This window comes from Tupaia chinensis, unplaced genomic scaffold, assembly GCF_000334495.1.
Source record: "Tupaia chinensis unplaced genomic scaffold, TupChi_1.0 Scaffold143610_1, whole genome shotgun sequence".
NCBI classification, from domain to species: domain Eukaryota; kingdom Metazoa; phylum Chordata; class Mammalia; order Scandentia; family Tupaiidae; genus Tupaia; species Tupaia belangeri.
Genome location: NW_006203456.1, coordinates 3,574 through 24,688, shown reverse-complemented (window position 1 = coordinate 24,688; position 21,115 = coordinate 3,574). Strand labels below are relative to the sequence as shown.

Genomic DNA, 21,115 nt, shown 5'->3' with positions numbered 1-21,115 from the left:
TAAGCTATAGACTTTTGTAGATGCCTTCGTATCCTGCAACTCTGTAAAATTAATATGTCACTTCTAGGGGTTTTATTGTGTATTCCTTTGGATTTTCTAGGTATATAACCATATCATCTCCAAATAGGGACAGTTTAGCTTCTTTTTCCCCCCTCTGAGTACTTTTATTTTGCTCTCTTACCTGGTTGCATTGATTAGGACTTCCAGCACTATGTTAAAAAGGAGTGGAGAGAGTGGGCAACCTTGTCCTTCCTCTTCCAGTTTTTAATGGGAAAATTTTTTAGCTTTTCCCCATTAAGCAAGATGCCCATAGTAGGTTTGTTGTATATGATTTTTATTATTTTGAGGAATGGCCCTTCTACCCTAATTCTGCTAACAGTCTTGATCATGAAAAGATACTGTGATATGCTCATATGATTTTTTTTCTTTCTGTTAATGTGGTATGTTACATTTATTGTTTTATGTATGCTGAACCATCCTTGCATCCCCAGGGTAAAGCCTACTTGGTCATGGTGTATAATCTTAATATGTTCTTGGATTTGGTTTGCTAGTATCTTGTTGAAATTTTTTGTGTTAGTATTCATCAGGAATATTGGACTGTAGTTTTGTTGTTGTTGTTATGTCCTTGTCTGGTTTCGGTATCAAAGTAATAGAGGCTTCATAAAATAAATTTGGGAAGATTCCTTCCTTTTGAACCTTTAGGAATTGTTTGAGAATAATTGGGGTTAGCTCTTCTTCAAAAGTTTTGTAGAATTCAGAAGTGAAGTCCTGTGGACACAGACTTTTCTTTCTTGGGAGAATATTTATCACTGCTTCAGTCTATTGATCTATTCGAGCTTTCTATTTTATTCTTGATTCAACCTAGGTAACTTGTACATGTCCCAAAATTTGTCCAGCTTGTCTAGATTGTCTAGTTTGTTGGTATATAGTTACTCATAGTATTATATCATAATTTTTTATTTCACATATATTGAGTTATTATAATATTACCAGCTTTATTAATAATTATATCTATCTGGTTCCTTTTTCTGTTTTTCTTAATTAGTCTAGCTAATAGCTTATCAGTTTTCCTTATCCTCTCAAACAACCAGCTTTTTATTTTGATGGATATTTTTCTTCCTTTTTTTTCCCCCTACCTCTAGCTCCCCATATATACTGTACCACCTCTCCAATCTAAATATGTTGAAGAGCAGCCTGGTCGTTTACAAAGAGGCTTTGCTTCCATCCGCACTACAACTAGTCGTTATATTGGCTGGTGCAAGGTAAGTCAATTCTGATAGTAGTTTGATATCAAAGGTTTCTGATTGTTCTAGTTACCTATTGGTGTGTAACAAACTACCCCCAAACTTAGTGGCTTAAATAACTGTTATATTATGTTTCATGATTTTGTGGGTCAGGAATTTTATCATAGTTCAAACAAGTAATCTTTCTGTTATACCTAGTGTTGACATAGGCCACTCAGGGTTACTCATCTGGCAAAAAGACTGATTTTGAGTCGAAGAGTTTCATTCACATCTCTGATAGCTTGTCAAGGATGGCTAGAAAGCTAGATCCAGCTGGGATTGTTGACTGGCACACTTATACATGGCCTCTCAGTTATAGTGGTCCGAAGGTAGATAAAAATTGCGTGGGCATTTTAGGTCTCCTAAATACAGTGTTTACAAGAGGCCCTAGGCAGAAATTGCTAAGATTTTTACCTATCTTCAGATGTCCAAGAAAGTCACTTCTATAACATTTTATTGTCAGTTCAAGTCAATAAGTCCAGCCCAGTTTTAAAGTGAAGGAAATTAGGCACTCTCTCTCAGTAAAAGAAGCAACAAAAATTTTGTGGCTGTATTTAACCCATGATACCACTACTGCATAGATTAAAGTAGCTAAGCATCTATATCACCCACATGTATAAAGCATTATTTACGTTTTATTTGAAATTTTGATACTTTTGAATTGTTCATTATTTGTTTAAAAAAATACCGTGTGCTTGGGGTCAGCTCATAAGACAATTCTGACTACAGTCAACTATTGGGCAAAGTAGAATTTATTTAACTTAGCCTTTAATAAGTAGCATTCAGTAGCAGAATGGCAGGGTGAGCTGATATAGCACTGATGTTTCACTATCATTACATAAATATGGTTGTGTTAGCATCAACATTATCAATGGTGTCTTAATGATAATGTTGGTACCAGTATTTTCATAATTCTGGCTTGATAACCATGCAGCTTTCCCCTAATTGTGAACCTTTGTGCTTTTTTCCTCTTCTAATTCATTCTCTTAAAAGACGAAATCCTAATGAGTTTATGAAAAATATATTCTTAAGTGAAATACCAAATTGGTGAACTCCAGTCATTCCATATGATAGTTTGAACATAGATACATGGTGAAAATTTGTTCTTGTCATACGATGCTAATGGTGCTAGTTGTACTAGACACTCTTAATAGCTTAATCTCAGAGCAAATATCTTAAATAATTATGGTGTGAATCATGCCCCTCAGACTATATGCCAAAAGCTGGATGATTCAGACTTAAGTCTCATGACACCTAACTTTCCATAGAGTTCTCAAATTTGTCTTCAGTGAGGTAAATTATTCCTGAGAGATCTTTAAATTATTAATGTAACTTCACCCAATTTAAGACTAAAAGAACGTTTTTTTTTCTGTTAATACGCTGAAACTAATAGTTAAAAGAAGGGCATTTTCAAATGCATTTTATCTTCAATGTAAAAACTTTTTCTCTCTAATTTTCCCCTAAAAATATATTCTTTAAAAATTACATCTGACTCAAAGTACATTTTATATTAAACCTAGAATCTTGTAGTGCAAATTCTATTTCTGGTCCTTCACATTGTAAAATTTAGGTAGCAGTGACCCCTAGTGGTAGAAAGAAATTCTTAAACAAAACTAAGGAACATTTCCCAGAATTGACTAGTTTGCTTCCTTAATGGATGATAGGTATTTTCACTTCAGTGGTGAAATTCTCTGGATACGGGAAGAGAAGTAGCTCAGTGGCAGTTAGGGTCAAAACTGGTTTGTACAACTATGAACAAGAATGAACCGATTGAACCTCTGCATCTCAGAGAAGGAGACATATGTTTGAATTGTGTTTTCTGGTTCTTTCAATAGAGTGCAGCGTAAGTATGGGAAAATCATTTTGTGACTTTTTTTATTCTAATGTGAGATAGTACTTATCACTCAATAAATATTTATAGCAATCTTCTTTGCATTAATATAAGTTAACTATTACTAGAAATAGACAAAAGAAGATTTGCTTTAAAGCTTTAATTTCTCCAATGGGTTAACATAATTATGATTGGTACAGAATTTGTGATTCTGTTTTAAAGTAGGATAGACACCAGTCTGTCTGGGATCATTTATGTCTGAGATAAATGTCTTCTTTTTTATTTCTTTCTCTTTATAATGTGCACTAAGAAAAGGGGAGAAGATAAAGCACTTTTTTAGTCCTCTTTAGTCCTGAAGTCATCACAGTGTTGCTTTATTAGTCAGACGTTGCTTCCAAGCTGAAATATACCTCCCTTTGTGCTTTATTTAAATTCCATTTAGTTCTCTAGGCCATTATAAAATAAGATAATCTTTATATTTTTCAGTAAGCTGCTCTGATTATTTTATAGGCATCAATTTATTTATTTGAAAAAAAGAGTAAACAAATGTAGTCAACCCTCTATTTGTGTGGGTTCCATATCCTCAGATGCAACTGGGCAATGCCAATTACTATGAAGTGGAGAAAGAGATATATCTTTTTTTTTTCCTTTTTTTAGGACGGGTGCGCTCACCAGAAAGACAAAGAAAAACAGAGAGACAGAAAGTGAGAAATAACTTCCCAGAGGGGATGGCCGCACCGTAATCCCTTCTCCTTCATTCTCCCCTCAGGATCCTGGGCATGCACGCACACGCGCCCAGCATGCGTTTAAGACACCTAGTCCAGGACTTGAACTGCAGTCAGCTACATGGGGTTCAGCAACATAGCCTTTACACAATCTGCTGGCCACAAGATAATTTCTTTTCTTTTTATTTTTTTGGGAGAAGTTTTCGCTATAGGGTGTGTGCGCTCGCCAGACAGACAGAGAGAGAGAGAGACATAGAGACAGAAAGTGAGAAATCACCCCCCAGGGGGGATGGTCACACCACAATTCCTTCTCCTCCATTCTCCTCTCAGGATCTTGGGCACGCACGCACACACGCCCAGCATGAGTTTTAAGCCACCAGGTCCGGGACGCCAACCGCGGTCGACTACATGGGAGTCCAGCGACATAGCCATTACGCTAACTGCTGGTTCCCAGCCAAGATAATTTCTTAAAAGAGAAAAACTGAAGATGTATATTGATATGTTTTTATTTAACTTACATCTGATACTAAATGTCCTAATAAGTATTCTAGAGATGACTTAAAGTATATGAGGTTATGCATACGTTATATACAAATACAACATTTTATGTAAGAAATTTAAGCATGGATTTTGGTATCCATAGAGTGTCCTGGAACCAATCCCCAACTAATACTGGGGCAGCTCTATTTTGCATGTTAAATAGAATGAAAAGACAAAAATGAAGGTAAGCTAATGTAAGCAGGTTTCCTCATAGTGAATAAATAGGAAAGCTGAATTTAGAGTGGAGGTAGTACTAAGTCAACTTTTTAATATAATCTCAAAAATGTAGGTTATTTTATCTTAATTTATCAACAATTTCAAAAATGCAGATGTCTTCTCCCACCTTTTTTTTTGCCTAGGGTGTTTATATCTTTGTGAGAAATGGGATAATGGATACTGTACAGTTTGGAAAAGGTAGGTGAGTGGATTAGCCATGATTAGAAATATTGTATTGTTTTTAAATTGCAATATTTAAATGTGAGAAAAATAAATGTTACCCATTATGTTTATACCAACTCAGAAGATACTTTGTATGGCAGTTTCAATAAAGCAATAGTATGTATAATTTATTTAGCAGTTATATGCTACTGCATTGTGCTAAGAATATTATTTAATTTACCTAATTTAATTTTTGTCACAATTCCGTGAGTGTTGGTATTATAATTATTCCTGTTTTATAGATGAGAAATCTGAGGTTTAGCAAAGTGATATAGGTTACCAAAGTCACATAACTAGTAGGTGGCAGTGCCCAGATTCACAATGAGGACTGTTTTAACTACAACGTTTATATTATATACTCATAAAGCATAAATTAAAAACATCAGTGCTATTAGTTTAACTAAATAAGTGCTTTCTGCTGTTAAATACATAGTATTTTGCTATCAATTGCTATTTTTTTTGAGAGGTTTTTGCTATAGGGCACATGCGCTTGCCAGAACGACAGAGAGAGACAGAGAGACAGAAAGCAAGAAATCACCTCCCAGGGAGGATGGCTATGCCACAGTCCCTTCTTTTCCATCCTCCTCTCCGGATCTTGGGCATGTGCACATACGCACCTGGTGGAGTTTAAGCCACAGGGTCTGGGACTCGAACTGCAGTCAACTACATGGGAGTCCAGTGACATAGCCATTATGCCAACTGCTGGTTCCTGTCAATTGCTATTAATAACAATAAGTCTCCTGAAATATTTAAGCTAATGTTAAAAAGCAATTGTATTTGATTTTTTTAACTTCTTAATGGCATTTGGCAGCAGATAAAGCTTCCTAATATTTTTGGCCTTTTCTGGTTATAAAATAAATGTATATGAGTGACAGAAAGTTCAGCTAAAATCTTAAATGTCTCCATGAAGTTGATGACCTGTATTTGAATTATCATTATGTAATATATTAGGAATTAATTCAAAATTGTATCCCTCACCAATCTTGAAGAGTGAATATGTGACTTTCATGAAATAACTATGATAGCAGTGTGTATTTTTTAGAACCAGAAATAATTTAAATAAAAAGAAGCCAAGAAATCTGACTTTTATGTATGCCCACTCTTCATCTGCTGTTTGCTTAGGCTTTCTTCTCATCCTGCTCACTGGTTTTAACTAAGATCAGTGGCTGTTCTGCAGTTACTGGGTAGTATTCACAAATAAATTTAGTAGCTATGGGTATCTCTAAGCTATTAGTCAAAGCTCCTTGATAAAGTATCTATTTTAATATTTACTGGATTCTATCGGTGTTTGAACAGTTAAGGGCAGAAGCATGTTTATTATAGGGATATAATATATATGCAATCTGGAATTTATCTTACATAATTCATATTAAGATATGTCCTCTAGCATCATATTTTGTTAAAGAGTAATAAGCACCTGTATCACTAAGAAAACAATTATCATTTAGTCAGTTGTGTTAGGAAATTTTTATTATGTAACAGGTAACTATTATAACTAAAATTTTAGGTTGCTGCTTATGTCATTTGGTATAGCTCTTTTGAACAGTGTTTTAACCATCTTAACAAATCTCTTCAACCTTTCTGCATTATACCTATATAGAATAGATATTTGTAGTCAGTCATTTATATTCATTTTAAACTGATTTCTTGAGATGCATATGTCTATCTGAAGAATCCTCCTCGAGATTTTCTTCCGAAAATGGGAGTGATTACCGTTTCAGGATTGGTGGGCTTTGTTTCAGCGAGAAAAGGTAGAGTTCTTAATTTTTTTTCTCTTTCAATGCCATTATATTACTTCCTGATTTTGACTTTCATGAGAAAACCTTAGCTATTATTGAATATTAGCAGGATAGGATACTATAAAAGTCTTTAGACTTTATAAAGAATTTGATTTTTCAAAACTATGACTATTCCAAAAGCTGTTCAATATCATTACTCATTAGGGAAATGCACATGAAAACCATAGTAAAGACTAATGCCAGTCAAGGGCCAACATTGCAAGCAGGCATAGCAGTTTCAGGCATGCTACATTACTTCTTTTCTGCACACTATTAAACAACCCTTTTTCATAAGCCATTGAGAATTTTGTATTTGAACATTTTCTGCCTCAGAGCATGTAAATCCCTCTTAGTAGTCATTACTATCTCTCTCCTCACCCAGGCTCTTACTAAACTAGTGTAGTTTCTGGTCAGCAGCCATTTTGGTCACCTTCCATCCATCCTATGTTCACATCCAGTTGCCAGACATTGTCCCCAAACTAAATTACTTGTATAGGGTGATTATCCGTAATCCAAAAATCTAAAATCCCAAATGCTCCAAAATTTGGAAGTTTTTGAGGCCAGGCAGAATGCCACAAGTAGAAAATTCCACACCTGACCTCATGTGACACTACAATGCAAAAATACATAAAATCACCTTGAGGCTATGTATATAAGATATACATGAAGCATAAATGATTTTCGTGTTTAGACCTGGGTCTCATTCCCAAGTTATCTCACTATATATTTGCAAATATTGTCAAATTTGAAAAAATTGAAATTGGAACCACTTCTGGTTTCATACATTTTGGTTAAGTGATTCTCGATCTGTAGTTGGAAGACACAGCTCTGAACCAGTCTGGAATCTGATGCCAGGTACTTTCTGGATGGTTTTTCCAGCTGTAGTCTGAAAACTAGTCTCAAATCAAGTACACCTAATTAGGTTTAAAATGTCTGTGCAATTATAAGCAGACTCAAACATCCTAACTCTAATTCATATTCTCATCTCAGTGGACCTAACTCTCCCTGCAGCTAATATTAATGCCTCCTGAACTCGCATTAAAAAAATTTTTTAACATGTTAGCAATTTCTAATTGAATATATATTATAAATTATTCTATAGGAAATAACTGAAAATCACAGTCATCATATGAAATAGTAAGAATCAAATAATTACATTTTTTGGAGAGGTTTTTGCTATAGGGCGCGTGTGCTCGCCAGAAAGACAGAGAGAGACAGAGAGATAGAAAGTGAGAAATCACCCCTAGGGGGAATGGCCATGCCACAATCCCTTCTCCTCCAATCTCCTCTTGGGATCTTGGGCCACACGCACACACGCCTGGTGTGAATTTAAGCCACTGGGTCCCGGACTCGAGCCGCAATCGACTACATGGGAGTCCAGCGACATAGCCATTACGCTAACTGCTGGTCCCTCAAATAATTACATTTTGTAGAAAATTGTCCAAGCCATATTACTCAATTTCTCGGTAAGAAACTTGTAATCTTGTTGAAAGAGAAAATGTTCCTTAAGTTGTTCACTGGGTTTCTGAATGCTAAAGTTTGAATAATCTAACCTAGTGTTTTTCAGACTACAGATCTAGACCCATTATGAGGTAGTGAAATAAATATAGTGAATCTAAGGAGCCATTTTATTAAAAGGAAAAATAGCAAACATCAGAGTGATTTGTACTTTCTATGGGTAAATATCATGAAACATTTGTCTCAGTGGAGTGTATGTATGTGATAGATCATAGTTCATAATGTAAAATTTGTTTTTTTAAATATGAGACATGGTCACAAATGTCTGAAAGTCATTAGTCTAACCTTCTCAGATAGAGATCCAGAGAAAGGAAATGGTTCCATAGTACATAGTACACACTTAGCTGTGTACAGACTTCTTCCCTAATTATAATAACAGGGCTGTTGAACCCACATGAAATTTATTTTTTTTTTTTACAGATTGGCTTATCATATCATGTAAAGAGAGGATTAATGTCTTTTTAATCTTAAAAATGACATAATTAGGGGAATTTGGTTGAGTCAAGGGAATTTACATCAAGAGACATTAGGACTGTTGTACTGGCCCCATTGTCTAGTGGTCAAGGGATCCCACATGGCCAACTGTGGTTCAGTTCCATCCCTAACAACTTAAAAAACATCCATCCCTAACAACTTAAAAAACATGCCATGTGTGTTTTTGCATGCATGGCAAAAATCCCGGCAGGGTGGGGATATGGAGGACAAGGGATTGCGGCGAAACTACACCCATTGAAGGTGCTTTCTTCCGCTCCCTCTCTCTCTTTCTGTCTCTCTGTATCTGGCAAGCACAGGTGCTCTCTGACAATTAAACAAAAGACAAAGGTATTAGGACTATGAAATCAAGAACTAAATTGTGAATATTAGAGTAATAGTGAGCAGGACAATATAGGACATATTTTAATATTCTTAGACCCTCTTTCCCATACCACACACACACAAAAGTCTAAATCTAAAGGAAAGTTGAGGACTGAAGCAGTATGCCTACCAGTCTTCCCCAAGTTCATTCTGTTGTGGACATGACTATAGAAGGCGTCCTTAGTAATAGTTAAAACAGACAAGGAAATAACACTTTTTATTATTGTTATTATTTATTTATTTACTCGAGGTTTTTTTTTTTTTTGCTATAGGGCACACGCACTCGCCAGAGAGACAGAAAGAGAGAAATCACTTGCGGGGGGGGAGGGTGGTGTCCACACTACAATCCCTTCTCCATTCTCCTCTTGGGATTTTGGGCACACACGCGCAGTGTGTTTCAAGTCACTGGGTCTGGGACTTGGACCACAGTTGGCTATGTGGGAGTGATGTAACCATTACACCATTTCCTGGTCCCATAATAACTTTTGTTTCTATGTTCCTTAAAGCTGCAAAGTTGTGTGCAAACATTTCCCAGGTATTTTTCACCTTAATTTTTCTTTTCTTTTCTTTTTTTTTTAATTTTCATTATGTAATTTTATTTGCTTTTTAAAATTTATTTTTATTATTATTACTATTATTATTGATACATTCAATAACTATATATCCTTTAGATTGTAAAGAGACTTTACTCAGTATGATATACACCTCAGTCCAGCCCAGTTGAAAATACTATACATATCCTTATCAACAGATAATGCACCGTATCTGTGTCCCACAAATGTCTTACCTCTCTATGATTTCCCCCAATTTCCTTTCGTATGCTCTTCCCCTCCCACACTATTTTCATACCAGATAGGCTTCTTCCTTTGTAAATAAGGGTTATAAAAGCTATTACAAAGAATTAAATTACTTACCCTATTTTTTTTTTTTTTTTAAAGAGAGGTTTTTGTTTTAGGGCATGTGTGCTCACCAGAGAGAAAGGAAGCAAGAAATCACTCTCCAGGGCAGATGGCCATGCCAGAATCCCTTCTCCTCCATTCTCCTCTTGGGATTTTGAATATGCATGTACACATACTCAAGATGAGTTTTAAGCCACCACGAGTCCAGGACTAGAATTGCAGTTAACTATATGAGAGTCCAGTGATGTCACCATTGCACCATCTGCTGGTTCCCACTTACCCTAATTTAAAAATCCATCATCCAGTTGCCCAGGTCATATTTACAGAATCCAGGATACCTTGACAAGCAGTTAAGATACATATTATTTTGAACCAATAGTATAATAGAACCAAAACTATGGTTTATGGTGATCTATTTCAAATTGTTCTGTAGAACCTAGGATTTCATTAACATCTTTAGAGTTGATATAGGGATAAGGGAAGACTCCTGCAGGCATGACTTGATGCTGAGCTTCTCACCCCATGTAGTGAGAACAGCTTCAGGTTTATAGGTTTTACATATTGAAGTTCCTAGTGAGATTCTATTTGGAAGATTTTTTTTTTTTGGAAATGATTTTACTGTTAAAAAAGAAAAAAATATGAAAATAACTCTCAGTGCTTCGTTAAGGCACTTTTGGAGCAGTATTAATTATGTCAAATTACTTGTAATTATTATTACTTCATTATTCTAAGTCAATGACATAAAAGAGTTATGCACTTTTAAAATAAAATCCTTAGCAGATTAGTTAGTTAGGTCATTCACCTTCCTAAGTACTTAATCAGAAAAGCACATATAAAAAAGGATTCATTTCACTTTAATATGATGTCACAAGTTTAGTAGTGATTAATTCTTTATATTATCATGCTTGTTAGATACTTGAAAAAAATGCACTTACAACATTGAGATTCTTAGGACACAAAAAATACCTAGCTTTTAAAAAAAGAAAAGCATCAGTTCCTTTTGTGTAGGTACTTATCAATATTAGATTGAGGACACTTTTCTTAAATTAGACATGATATCTAAGGGTATTGAATTGAGATATTTTAGGGCTTTTTAGCTACCATCTTGATTGATATTATTAGCTAGAGTAATTGAAAAGAATGTGATTTCTTTTTTTTTTGAAAGGTTTTTGCTATAGGGCGCACTCACCAGACAGAGAGAGACAGAGAGACAGAAAGCGAGAAGTGAGAAATCACCCCCCAGGGAGTATGGCCACACCGCAATCCCTTCTCCTCCATTCTCCTCTCAGGATTTTGGGCACACACGCACACGTGCCCAGCATGAGTTTTAAGCCACCAGGTCCAGGATGCGAACCACGGTTGACTACATGGGAGTTCAGCAACATAGCCATTACGCTAACTGCTGGTCACAAGAATGTGATTTCTTAAAGGGGAGCAAAGAAAACATTATAGTACAGTATGAGAACATTAAGTCTCTGGTAGCATCTATTTGGAGGTGAATACTTTGTTTTAATTTTATAGGACCTAGGTTCAAGAGAATTGCTTATCCACTGGGACTGGCCACTTTAGGAGCAACTGTTTGCTATCCTGTTCAGTCAGTAATAATTGCAAAGGTAAGTTCTTAAGTGATAGCAACATTTCAGTATTTGTTTAAACTCTCAGTGTGGCACTATTTAAATGCCACCCAGCACCTGCAACATTTAATTGTCAGAAAAACATAGTTGGTGTCAACACTTTATTTTGGCAAAATCATATTACCATCTTAGCATGATAAATGGCATTCTTTATTCCATAATCATCATAAATAAATAGGACATATTTGTTTAAATATAATTTAATAATATAAATGCTGGTTTGAAGATTAATTTTAGAGACATTGAATTTGAATTTATGGGGAGAAATACTGCTCCATTGTTGGCTATATAAAATTCAAGTTTTAATTAACAGAAGGTTAAACCTGTAGGCTGTGGTTTAGTTTAGCAAATTAACATAATTCAAGAAACAACCAATTCGTAGATTAGAGAAGCCCCTGAAAATAAAAGAAAATGCATATACATACACATACACATACACATATATACACAAACTCAAGTCTCAAAACACCTAGAAATAAGAAACAGCATCCATGAATGCTTATTATAGTTTTATCATTTTCTTCTGAGCTTAACTACAAATCCAGAAATTCTCCTAATGATTTGAACAGTTTTGTCATATTTCATTTTATTTTAAATACAGTTTTGGACTGAGAAAGAAAGCTTTGGGCTATGTATGTTTTTATCCTTTTTTCTTCCCTTAATTATCAGCATTTACCATTTGCTCTTCACACATGATGGAGTGTGTAATATTACTAGATGGACTTTCTGTACTCATAGTCTCATTACTTTATCTCTTTAATTAGTCATATACATAAAGCTACCTATGCCAATATTTTGAGAATGTCATTGATATGGTATATATTATGTAATTTGCAATGTGATCAAGCTATGAAAGCAAAGAAAGAGTGCATTATTCATTAAATATAGTTATACTTGAAATAATTTGAGATAAAAAATGGATAAAATGATAAACTTGGGACCAGCAGTTAGCATAATGGCTATGTCGCTGGACTTCCATGTAGCTGACCGTGGTTCGAGTCCCAGACCTGGTGGCTTAAACTCACGCCAGGCGCGTGTGCGTGCGTGCCCAAGATCCCGAGAGGAGAATGGAGTAGAAGGGATTGCGGTGTGGCCCTCCCCCCCGGGGAGTGATTTCTCGCTTTCTGTCTCTCTCATTTTCTGGCGAGTGCATGCACCCTGTGCAAAAATCTCTCCAAAAAATAAATAAATAAATAAATAAAAGAATGCTCTTTGAATTAGAAGGTTCTTAGTCATGTACAACTTTTTTTTGCCTTAGTGAAAATATACATTTGAGTCCCAGCTGTGCTAACACAATTGGTAGGGTGCTGCTGCAGTGACTGGGACTGCATAGCAGGCTCCAGTTCTGGTCCCACTCAACCTAAAAAGGCCAGATGCTGTAACACATGACTGTGCTCCTAGCTAATTTGGAGGCTAGAGATGGACGATCATGACATGACAAGACCCATTCAAAAATCACCCTCTTCCCCTTCCTTTTTCTTCCTCTTTTTTTAAATAAAAAGAAAAATTTAAATTTGTCATTATCTTTACTTCCTATGAAGTCCTATTACTTTCTCCCTCATTTTCTTCTATTTGTCATAGAAGCATTGAGTTCTGCTGCTCTTCTTTCACTACCCAAGGAAGAGGAAACTCATGGCTGAATATGCTCCAAACAGATGTATTAAAACCACTTTAGAAAATCTTTGCTTTATCTTCACCAGTAGTATCTTAAAACTGAAAAAAGACAACTGAGCATAATATACTATAACAGATCTCACATTGTAACCTAAATTTGACCCCTTACCAATGAACAAATCTGTCTAGGTGGCAGAGCTCATGACCCCACCAGTTCTTGTCAGTTAACAAGAGTTAAGAGTATTAAAACGCTTACTGACAGACAGTTGGATCGGGTCCAAGGCGCAGTGATGATACACCACTCAAGAGAAGCTGGATCCCACATGGCTACTATGGTTCAAATTTCTGACCCATCAGCCTGAAACATGATGGACATGTGTGTGAGTGCCCAAGATCTTATGGACTGGAGAACTGGAAGAAGGAGATCAGACCAGACCCTGTGAAGGGTACTTCTCTTCCTGGATAAGAATAAACAAGTATTGAGACCAGCAGTGGCTATCCCCCCTGGAGGGTGATTTCTCACTTTCTGTCTCTCTGTCTCTCTCTTTCTGGCGAGTGCACGTGCCCTATAACAAAAACCTCTCCAAAAAAATTAATAATAATAATAAACTTATTTTCAAAACTCTCACAGCTGTGAAGCCTTCCCAACCAGGGCCTCCCCTTCCAGACCCCAGTACTAGTCAGGATAGAAAGTGTCCAGGCAGCTCTTTCTCTGACTCTACTGTTACTCTGGCTTCAGCTTCATAGCTGTGAAGCCCACCCAGCCAGGATCCCCGCTTCCAACCCCAGTGCTAGTCAGGTAGGCAAATGTCTCTCTCCCTCTTGTTCTTCTCTGTCCCTTCTAACTTTTTTCCTCTTTTTAAAAAATAGCTTTTCTGCCATTTTTGTGCCTTTTTTTCTGACTAATTTGTCTCTTCTTCCCTCACGTAGGACAAAAAGCATCTAGGTACCTCCATTTCTGATGGTTGTCCCTTCGCATGGAACTTATGTGCCACACAATTTTCTATTTTTAACCCAATTTCATTTTCTGTGTTGTGATTTCTGATCTTTTTCTCCTCCTTTTGTTTTCGTTCATTTCTTCCTTTTTCTCTGCCTTTTCTTCCTATTTCTGTTTCCTACTTTCTTTTTCTTTTACTTTACTTTCTGGTTTTACTGCTCAGCCCTTACCCACTGCCTAGAGAAGACTAGGTGCCCAGTAGCTAAACATCTGAACATTGTGAGTTCTAGAGAATTCTTTGCACCTCACTGTAGTGGTTGCAAAAATAGTGAATTTCCCCTTCATAAATTTGATTTCAAAACTCCTTTGATTCCCACACTGGAGGACACAGTAGAAGGGAGAAAATAACACCAAAGTATTTCACAGTAAGGGAAACACACAAGGTCATAGACAGAATCCTTCAACAAATTAGCCAAAAGTGAATACATTACCAAATTACTAAACATTGGAGAAGAGCCTCAAGGATGAGAGAATCAAGTAATACATCTTTAGCAAGGGGACACTGTAACTCGTCTCCAAGTAGGGAGAAATTAGAGGCTATTACTGAAATGTCAGAAAAAGAATTTAGAAGACTTACAGTAACAAAACTCTGAGATGCAACCGACGAGAGATGTTGAGCTCCAAGAGATGAGGAAGTCCTTCCATGATGTGAAACAAGAATTGGACACCATAAAAAAAGAATCAAATGGAACTGTTAGATATGAAGACTGTAATGAGGAAATCAAAACCTCTCTCGAAACTATTCAAGTCAGGTTAGACCATGCAGAAGATCGAATCTCAGAAGTATAAGACAAAAACTCTGATCTAGAAAAAATTATCAAAACTCTTTTTTAAGAATTTATGGAGGAATTAGCCACATAAATTAACAAAATCTTAGTACCAAAATAAAACTTTGAGCTATTTAATTCAACTTCTGGATTTTCTCATTTACTGGTAAGAAAACTATTGCCCATAGAAATTTCATGTGACTGGCTTGCCTAGCGTCATACTCGGCTTCAGATGTCCTATATCTCTGTTCATTACTTTTTTCCACTTGATGCCACTGATTCTGCATCTGTTTTCTATAGTCATGAAATTGTGTTTTTTTTTTTTTTTTTGTAGAAATTGTACCTATGCATCCTTATGTAATTTAAGCATTACAAAAAGTTTAGGGAAAAAAAAAAAACTAACCATCCAAATGTACCCATCTACACAATATTGGTATAAACCTTTGATAGAATGTTCTAGACATCTTCCCATGCATACACAGGGATAGAAAAATGAATGAGTGAATAAGCTGACGTAGTTTATGAAAGTGAGATCTTAGTATGCATTTTATTTATTTATTTAAACATTGCATCGCTCCTGCTTTTTATTTTTTATTTAAATTTCTTATTAAATTTCTTTATACATTTAATCACTGTACATCAGCACAGCTTGTAAAATTACACACCAGTACAGTTAGATATCATGCATGCTGTCAACAGTTTTCTACTTTTGTGTCCCCTAGATGTCTAGATTTCTCACTTTTTGAAAACAAAGTATTAAATTTAATTTTACTCAACAAAAAAAAAATTGAACTTTACAATTTTTTTTTAATTTTGGAGAGGTTTTTGCTATAGGGCTCATGTGCTCTCCAGAAAGACAGACAGAAAGCAAGAAATCACCCCCCAGAGGAGATGGCCACGCCACAATCCCTTCTCCTCCATTCTCCTCTTGGGATCTTGGGCATGCATGCACATGCTCCCGGCATGAGTTTAAGCCACTGGGTCTGGGACTCGAACTGTAGTTGGCTACATGGGAGTCCAGTGACATAGCCATTATACCAACCGGTGATCTCCTAAATAAAATTTTTTATAATACAAAGAATAATATTAATTCCTAAAAGTTTTCTAGGTTAAATCATTATTGTTATTTAAATTCCTATGATTCAAACCTGTGTTTTTCTTTTGACTTTAATGTAACACTATCATACGTAATATTTTACGTAATATTTGACAGATTAGAGTTTTGGTTTTTTTTAGCTTGGTTTCTTTTTTTTTTTTTTTTTTTTTAAGAGGTTTTTGCTATAGGGCACATGCTCTTGCCAGACAGACAGAAAGAGACAGAGAGACAGAAATTGAGAAATCACCCCACAGGGGGGCAGGCCACGCCGCAATCCCTTCTCCTCCAGTCTCTTCTTGGGATCTTGGGTACACATGCACACACACCCGGCATGAGTTTTAAGCCACCGGGTCCAGGACGCAAACCACGGTTGACTACATGGAGTCCAGCGACATAGCCATTACGCTAACTGCTGGTCCCTTTGAGCTTGGTTTCTTAACCTGGGATCCATCGCGGACTTCAGAGAGAGTCTATGACCTCCATTATTTAAAACGATGTGAAAAAATGTACAAATAAAACAGAAAACAGAAGTTGGGCCAGCTGGTGGTATGGTGGTTAATGCAGCTGGATCCCACTAGAAGTGCAACTGATTGTGCAGTTTTAGTCCCCAACACAGTGGCTTGAAAAACACACTAGGAGGGGCCGGCAGGTGGCATGATGGTTAAGGGCACTGGACTTCCACATGGCAGACCACGATTCAAGTCCTGAACTTAGTGGCTTGCTTTCTCACTTTCTCTCTCTCTCCTTCCCTCTCTGGTCAAAAACAATAAACAAATAGATAAATAAAGTTAAATAAAATAATTCTTTAAAAAAAAATAGGGAACCAGCAGTTAGCGTAATGGCTATGTCGCTGGACTCCCACGTAGTCGACCGCGGTTCGCGTCCCAGACCCAGTGGCTTAAAACTCACGCTGGGTGCATGTGCGCGTGTGCCCAAGATCCCGAGAGGAGAATGGAGGAGAAGGGATTGTGGTGTGACCATCCCCCCTGGGGGGTGATTTCTCGCTTTCTGTCTCTATATCTCTGTCTGTCTGGCAAGCGCACGTGCCTTATAGTGAAAACCTCTTCCCCCCCCAAAAAAAAAACACACTAGGGGTGTGTGTGTGTGTGTGTGTGTGTGTGTGTGTGTGCAAACCTGCCCAAAATCCTAAAAGGAAAGAAAATACAGAAAGCATTGTGTTGTGGTCGTTGCTTATGGTGGGGGGAGTTGGTAGCTCTTTTTTTTAACTTTCCCTCTCTCTCTGTTTTCCTCTGGTGAGCACATATGCCCTCTGGCTTTTTTTTTTTTTTCAAAATTTTAAAAAAGCCTTCTTGTTTTGACATTATTGGGACAAATAGTTAAATTAAAAAAAAACATGAAGTTGTAAAAAATACATATATAAGTGTGTTTGTATGTGTGTCTAAAATTGTATTTCAAATTAAAACATAAATGTTCATTCTTCTCTGTTTTGAAGTAGGAATTTTCTCTGAGTATTTGGTCTCTTATTGAGGATCCATAGCATCTTCCTTACAATTAGCCACATCTATAATATGTCTTACAAAATTTCCAGTTTAGATTCCTTTAAAATGTAATTGAACACTTTAAAAACATTTTTAAAAATGAGTATAGAATCCTAGATTTTTATTATTTGTTTCTCCCTTTTACAATTGACTTTCTTTCCTCTAATTCAGTGTTATTTTCTTAGCCATTCACCTTTGAGTCTTTAAAAAATTGTATGTATTTTTATTGACACATAATACTTGTACATATGTATGGGATACAGTGTGATACATTAATATATTTATACAGTATGTGATGATCAAATAGGATCTCAAATGTTTATCATTTCTTTGTTTTGGGAATATACAATAAACTATTATTAACTATCCAGTAATCTGACCACTGGATATATACCCAAATGGAAAAAAGGCAATTGTTGAAGAGATAGCTGCACTCCTATATTTATTGCAGTGTTGCTCACAAAAACCAGGATGTGGAATCAACTTATGTGCTCACCAGCAGATTAATGGATTAAAGAAAACATGGTGATTATATATTTTTCAAGAAATTATTCAGGATTATTTAAGAAATGTGTTGAAATATTTGACTGCCGAGAAAAATACTTAAACCTTTACAAACTATCATACAAAGATAAATTCTAAGAGGAATAATGATCTATTCATAAAATACTATAAAATGTGTAAGAAGGAAAAAGAGAAGAGTATTTGTGTAATCTAGGAAAGACCTTAAGCAAAACACAATATAGAAGCCATCAAAGCAAACAATTAATGCGAAACAGTCAATTGTCATGGTGGTTAAGGTGGCCAGATCCTACATGGCCGAGTGTGCAGTTTTTGAGTCTCAGACCTGAGAGTTTAAAAATATGGCAAGCATGTATGCCCAAAATCCCACAGGAAGAAAAGGGATAGCAGTGTGACCATCCCCCTGTGGGGATGATTTCTCACTTTCCCTTTCTCTCTCTCTTTTTCTCTAACTTTCTGGCCAACACATGCACCCCGTAGTAAACACAAAAACAAAAATAACATATTTGACTACATTAGTATATAGTTGATGCTCTGTATAAATGAGTTTCACATCCATGGGTTCAACCAACTGTGCTTTAAGAATGTTGAATGTTGTGTTGTTGCTGATTGTACTATGCAGTTAGGTCTACAGTGACAGTACAGTCTGTACTCAATATGTATAGGCTTTATTTTTTTTTTATTATCATTGTTCCCTAAACAATACACATCATTTACTTTTTGAAAAATCTTTTTATATTTTTGCCGTAGGGTACGTGCACTTGGCTGGAGAGAGACAGAGAGAGAGGGAAAGTGAGAAAGCATCCCAAGGAGGGATGACCATGCTGCAATCCCTCTCCATTCTCCTTTCCAAAATCCTATTTCGGATGCACATGTACACACACAGCATGTTTTTCAAAGCCACCAGGTCTGGGACTTGAACTGTGGAGTTGGCCATGTGGGATCCAGTGCTTTAACTACCATGCCACCTGCTCGCTCCCACATTTATATTTTGTTGGTTATTATAAGTAATTTAGAGATGATTAAAAGTATACAGGAGGATATATGTAGATTGTATATAAATGCTATGCCACTTTATGTGAGCATTCTCAGGTTTTAGTAACCATAGGGGGTCTTGGAATCAATTCCCCATGAATTCAGGGACAGCTGTAAATGCACTTCTGTAGATAACAATATGTCATATACAAAGTTAATGGATAAATCATAAACTGGGAAAACTATTTTTAACATATGAGGGATCCTGAAAATTTCATGGAAAATGCATATTAAAAAAAAGCCTATGCATCTGTGGGCCAGCAGATGGAATAGTGGTTATGTTACTGGACTCCCATGTGGCTAACCATGGTTCGAGTCCTGGACTTGGTGACTTCAAACTCACGCCGGCTCTGTGTGTGTGTGTGTGTATATGTGTGTGCACGTGCACGCCTAAGATCCTGAGAGGAGAGTGGAGGAGAAGGGATTGAGATGAGGCCATTCTCCCAGGGGGTGATTTCTCACTTTCCCTATCACAGTCTCTGTCTCTGTCTCTCTCTGGCGAGCACACAAGCATTAAGGCAAAAAAAAATCCTCTTAAAAAAAAACCTTATGTATGGATTTCAAAAACTTTTTGCACCAAAATAAACTCATACTTTAATTCCATTTTTTCTTAAACATTTGGGAGTCCCCTTCTATGTCACAAAGGGTTGTTATGTATTAAGAGCTGTTATAAATCAGTGAGAAAAAAGTGAATACCCTTTAGATAAAAGAAAAATGTACATGAACAGGCAGTCCACAAAATAAGTAACATAAATGGCTTGATAAATGAGAGATAATAACATTATCAGTAGTCAAATAAATACAAATTTAAAAGATCACTTAATGGATAGAACATTACAGTTAGTTAAGAGAAACAAATTCTAAGTTTCTGTAGCACAGCAGTATGAATATAGCTAACAATAATATACACTTCAATATAGTTAGAAAAGAGGTTGTTGAATGATCAAAACACAAAATAACAGTAAATGTTTAAAGTGATGGATATGGTAATTACCCTCATTTTATTACTATATACTGTATTCATGTATCAAAAATCACATTGTACCACATAAATCTGTTCAGTTATGTCAATTGATAAAAATCAGAACTGGCCCCATGACCTGGTAGTTGAGGGAACTGGAACCCACGTGGCTGACTATGGTTTGAATCCTGGCCCTGGTGGTTTGAAAAACATGGTGGGCATATGTGTATGAGTGCCTCAAGTCCCAACATGATGGAGAGATGGAGTACCACACCCCATTCAGAAGATGCTCATTTTCTCTCTCTCTCTCTCTCTCTCTCTGTGTTTGTGTGTGTGTGTGTGTGTGTGTGTGTCTATATATATTATATATGAGTGTGTGTATATATATATATGTGTGTGTGTGTGTATATATATATATACACACATGGCATGTGCATGCACCTTCTGTCAAATTTTTTTAAATATATAAATAAATAAAATTTTTTAAGATCACTTAGATATTGATTTTTAACCTTTCAATTTGACCAAGATTCAAGAGTCATAATACTGCTACTTCAGGTAGAAAAATAGACATATACACAGAGAGGCAAAGTGAGAAATTACCACCAGGGGTAATAGCCACATCACAGTCCTTTATCCTCCATTCTCCTCTCAGGATTTTGGGTATGCATGCACATATGCTCTGTATGATTGTCAAGCCATGGAGTCCAGGATTCAAACTGCAGTCAGCCATGTGAGAGTCCAGAGCCTTAATCACCATGCCACCTACTAGCCCCAACATGTATAGTCTAATCTGGAAATTCCTCCTCCAGGAATTTATCCCGATGACATAATCACAAGGGTGTATCTATGGTCCCAGTAGTATGTGTAAGAATGCTAATTTCAGCATTGCTTACAATTGCTCCCACCTTAGTCAAAAAGGGAAACAGCGTATATGTCCCTCAGTAGGGGGGATTTGTTAAATGAATGAAAGTATGCCGCTATTTATAAAAGTATAGTAAATCAGGATCAGCAGTTGGTGTAATGGCTATGTCGCTGGACTCCCATGTAGTCGACCGCAGTTAGAGTCCTGGACCCAGTGGCTTAAACTCACAGTGGGTACGTGTTCTTGTGAACCCAAGAT

At 36.3% G+C, this 21,115-nt stretch overlaps 1 pseudogene; it reads left to right on the top strand.

The window, feature by feature from the left end:
• The window catches only part of LOC102478561 (MICOS complex subunit MIC27-like), a 37,711-nt pseudogene that overhangs the window by 13,191 nt on the left and 3,405 nt on the right, over positions 1 to 21,115 (top strand).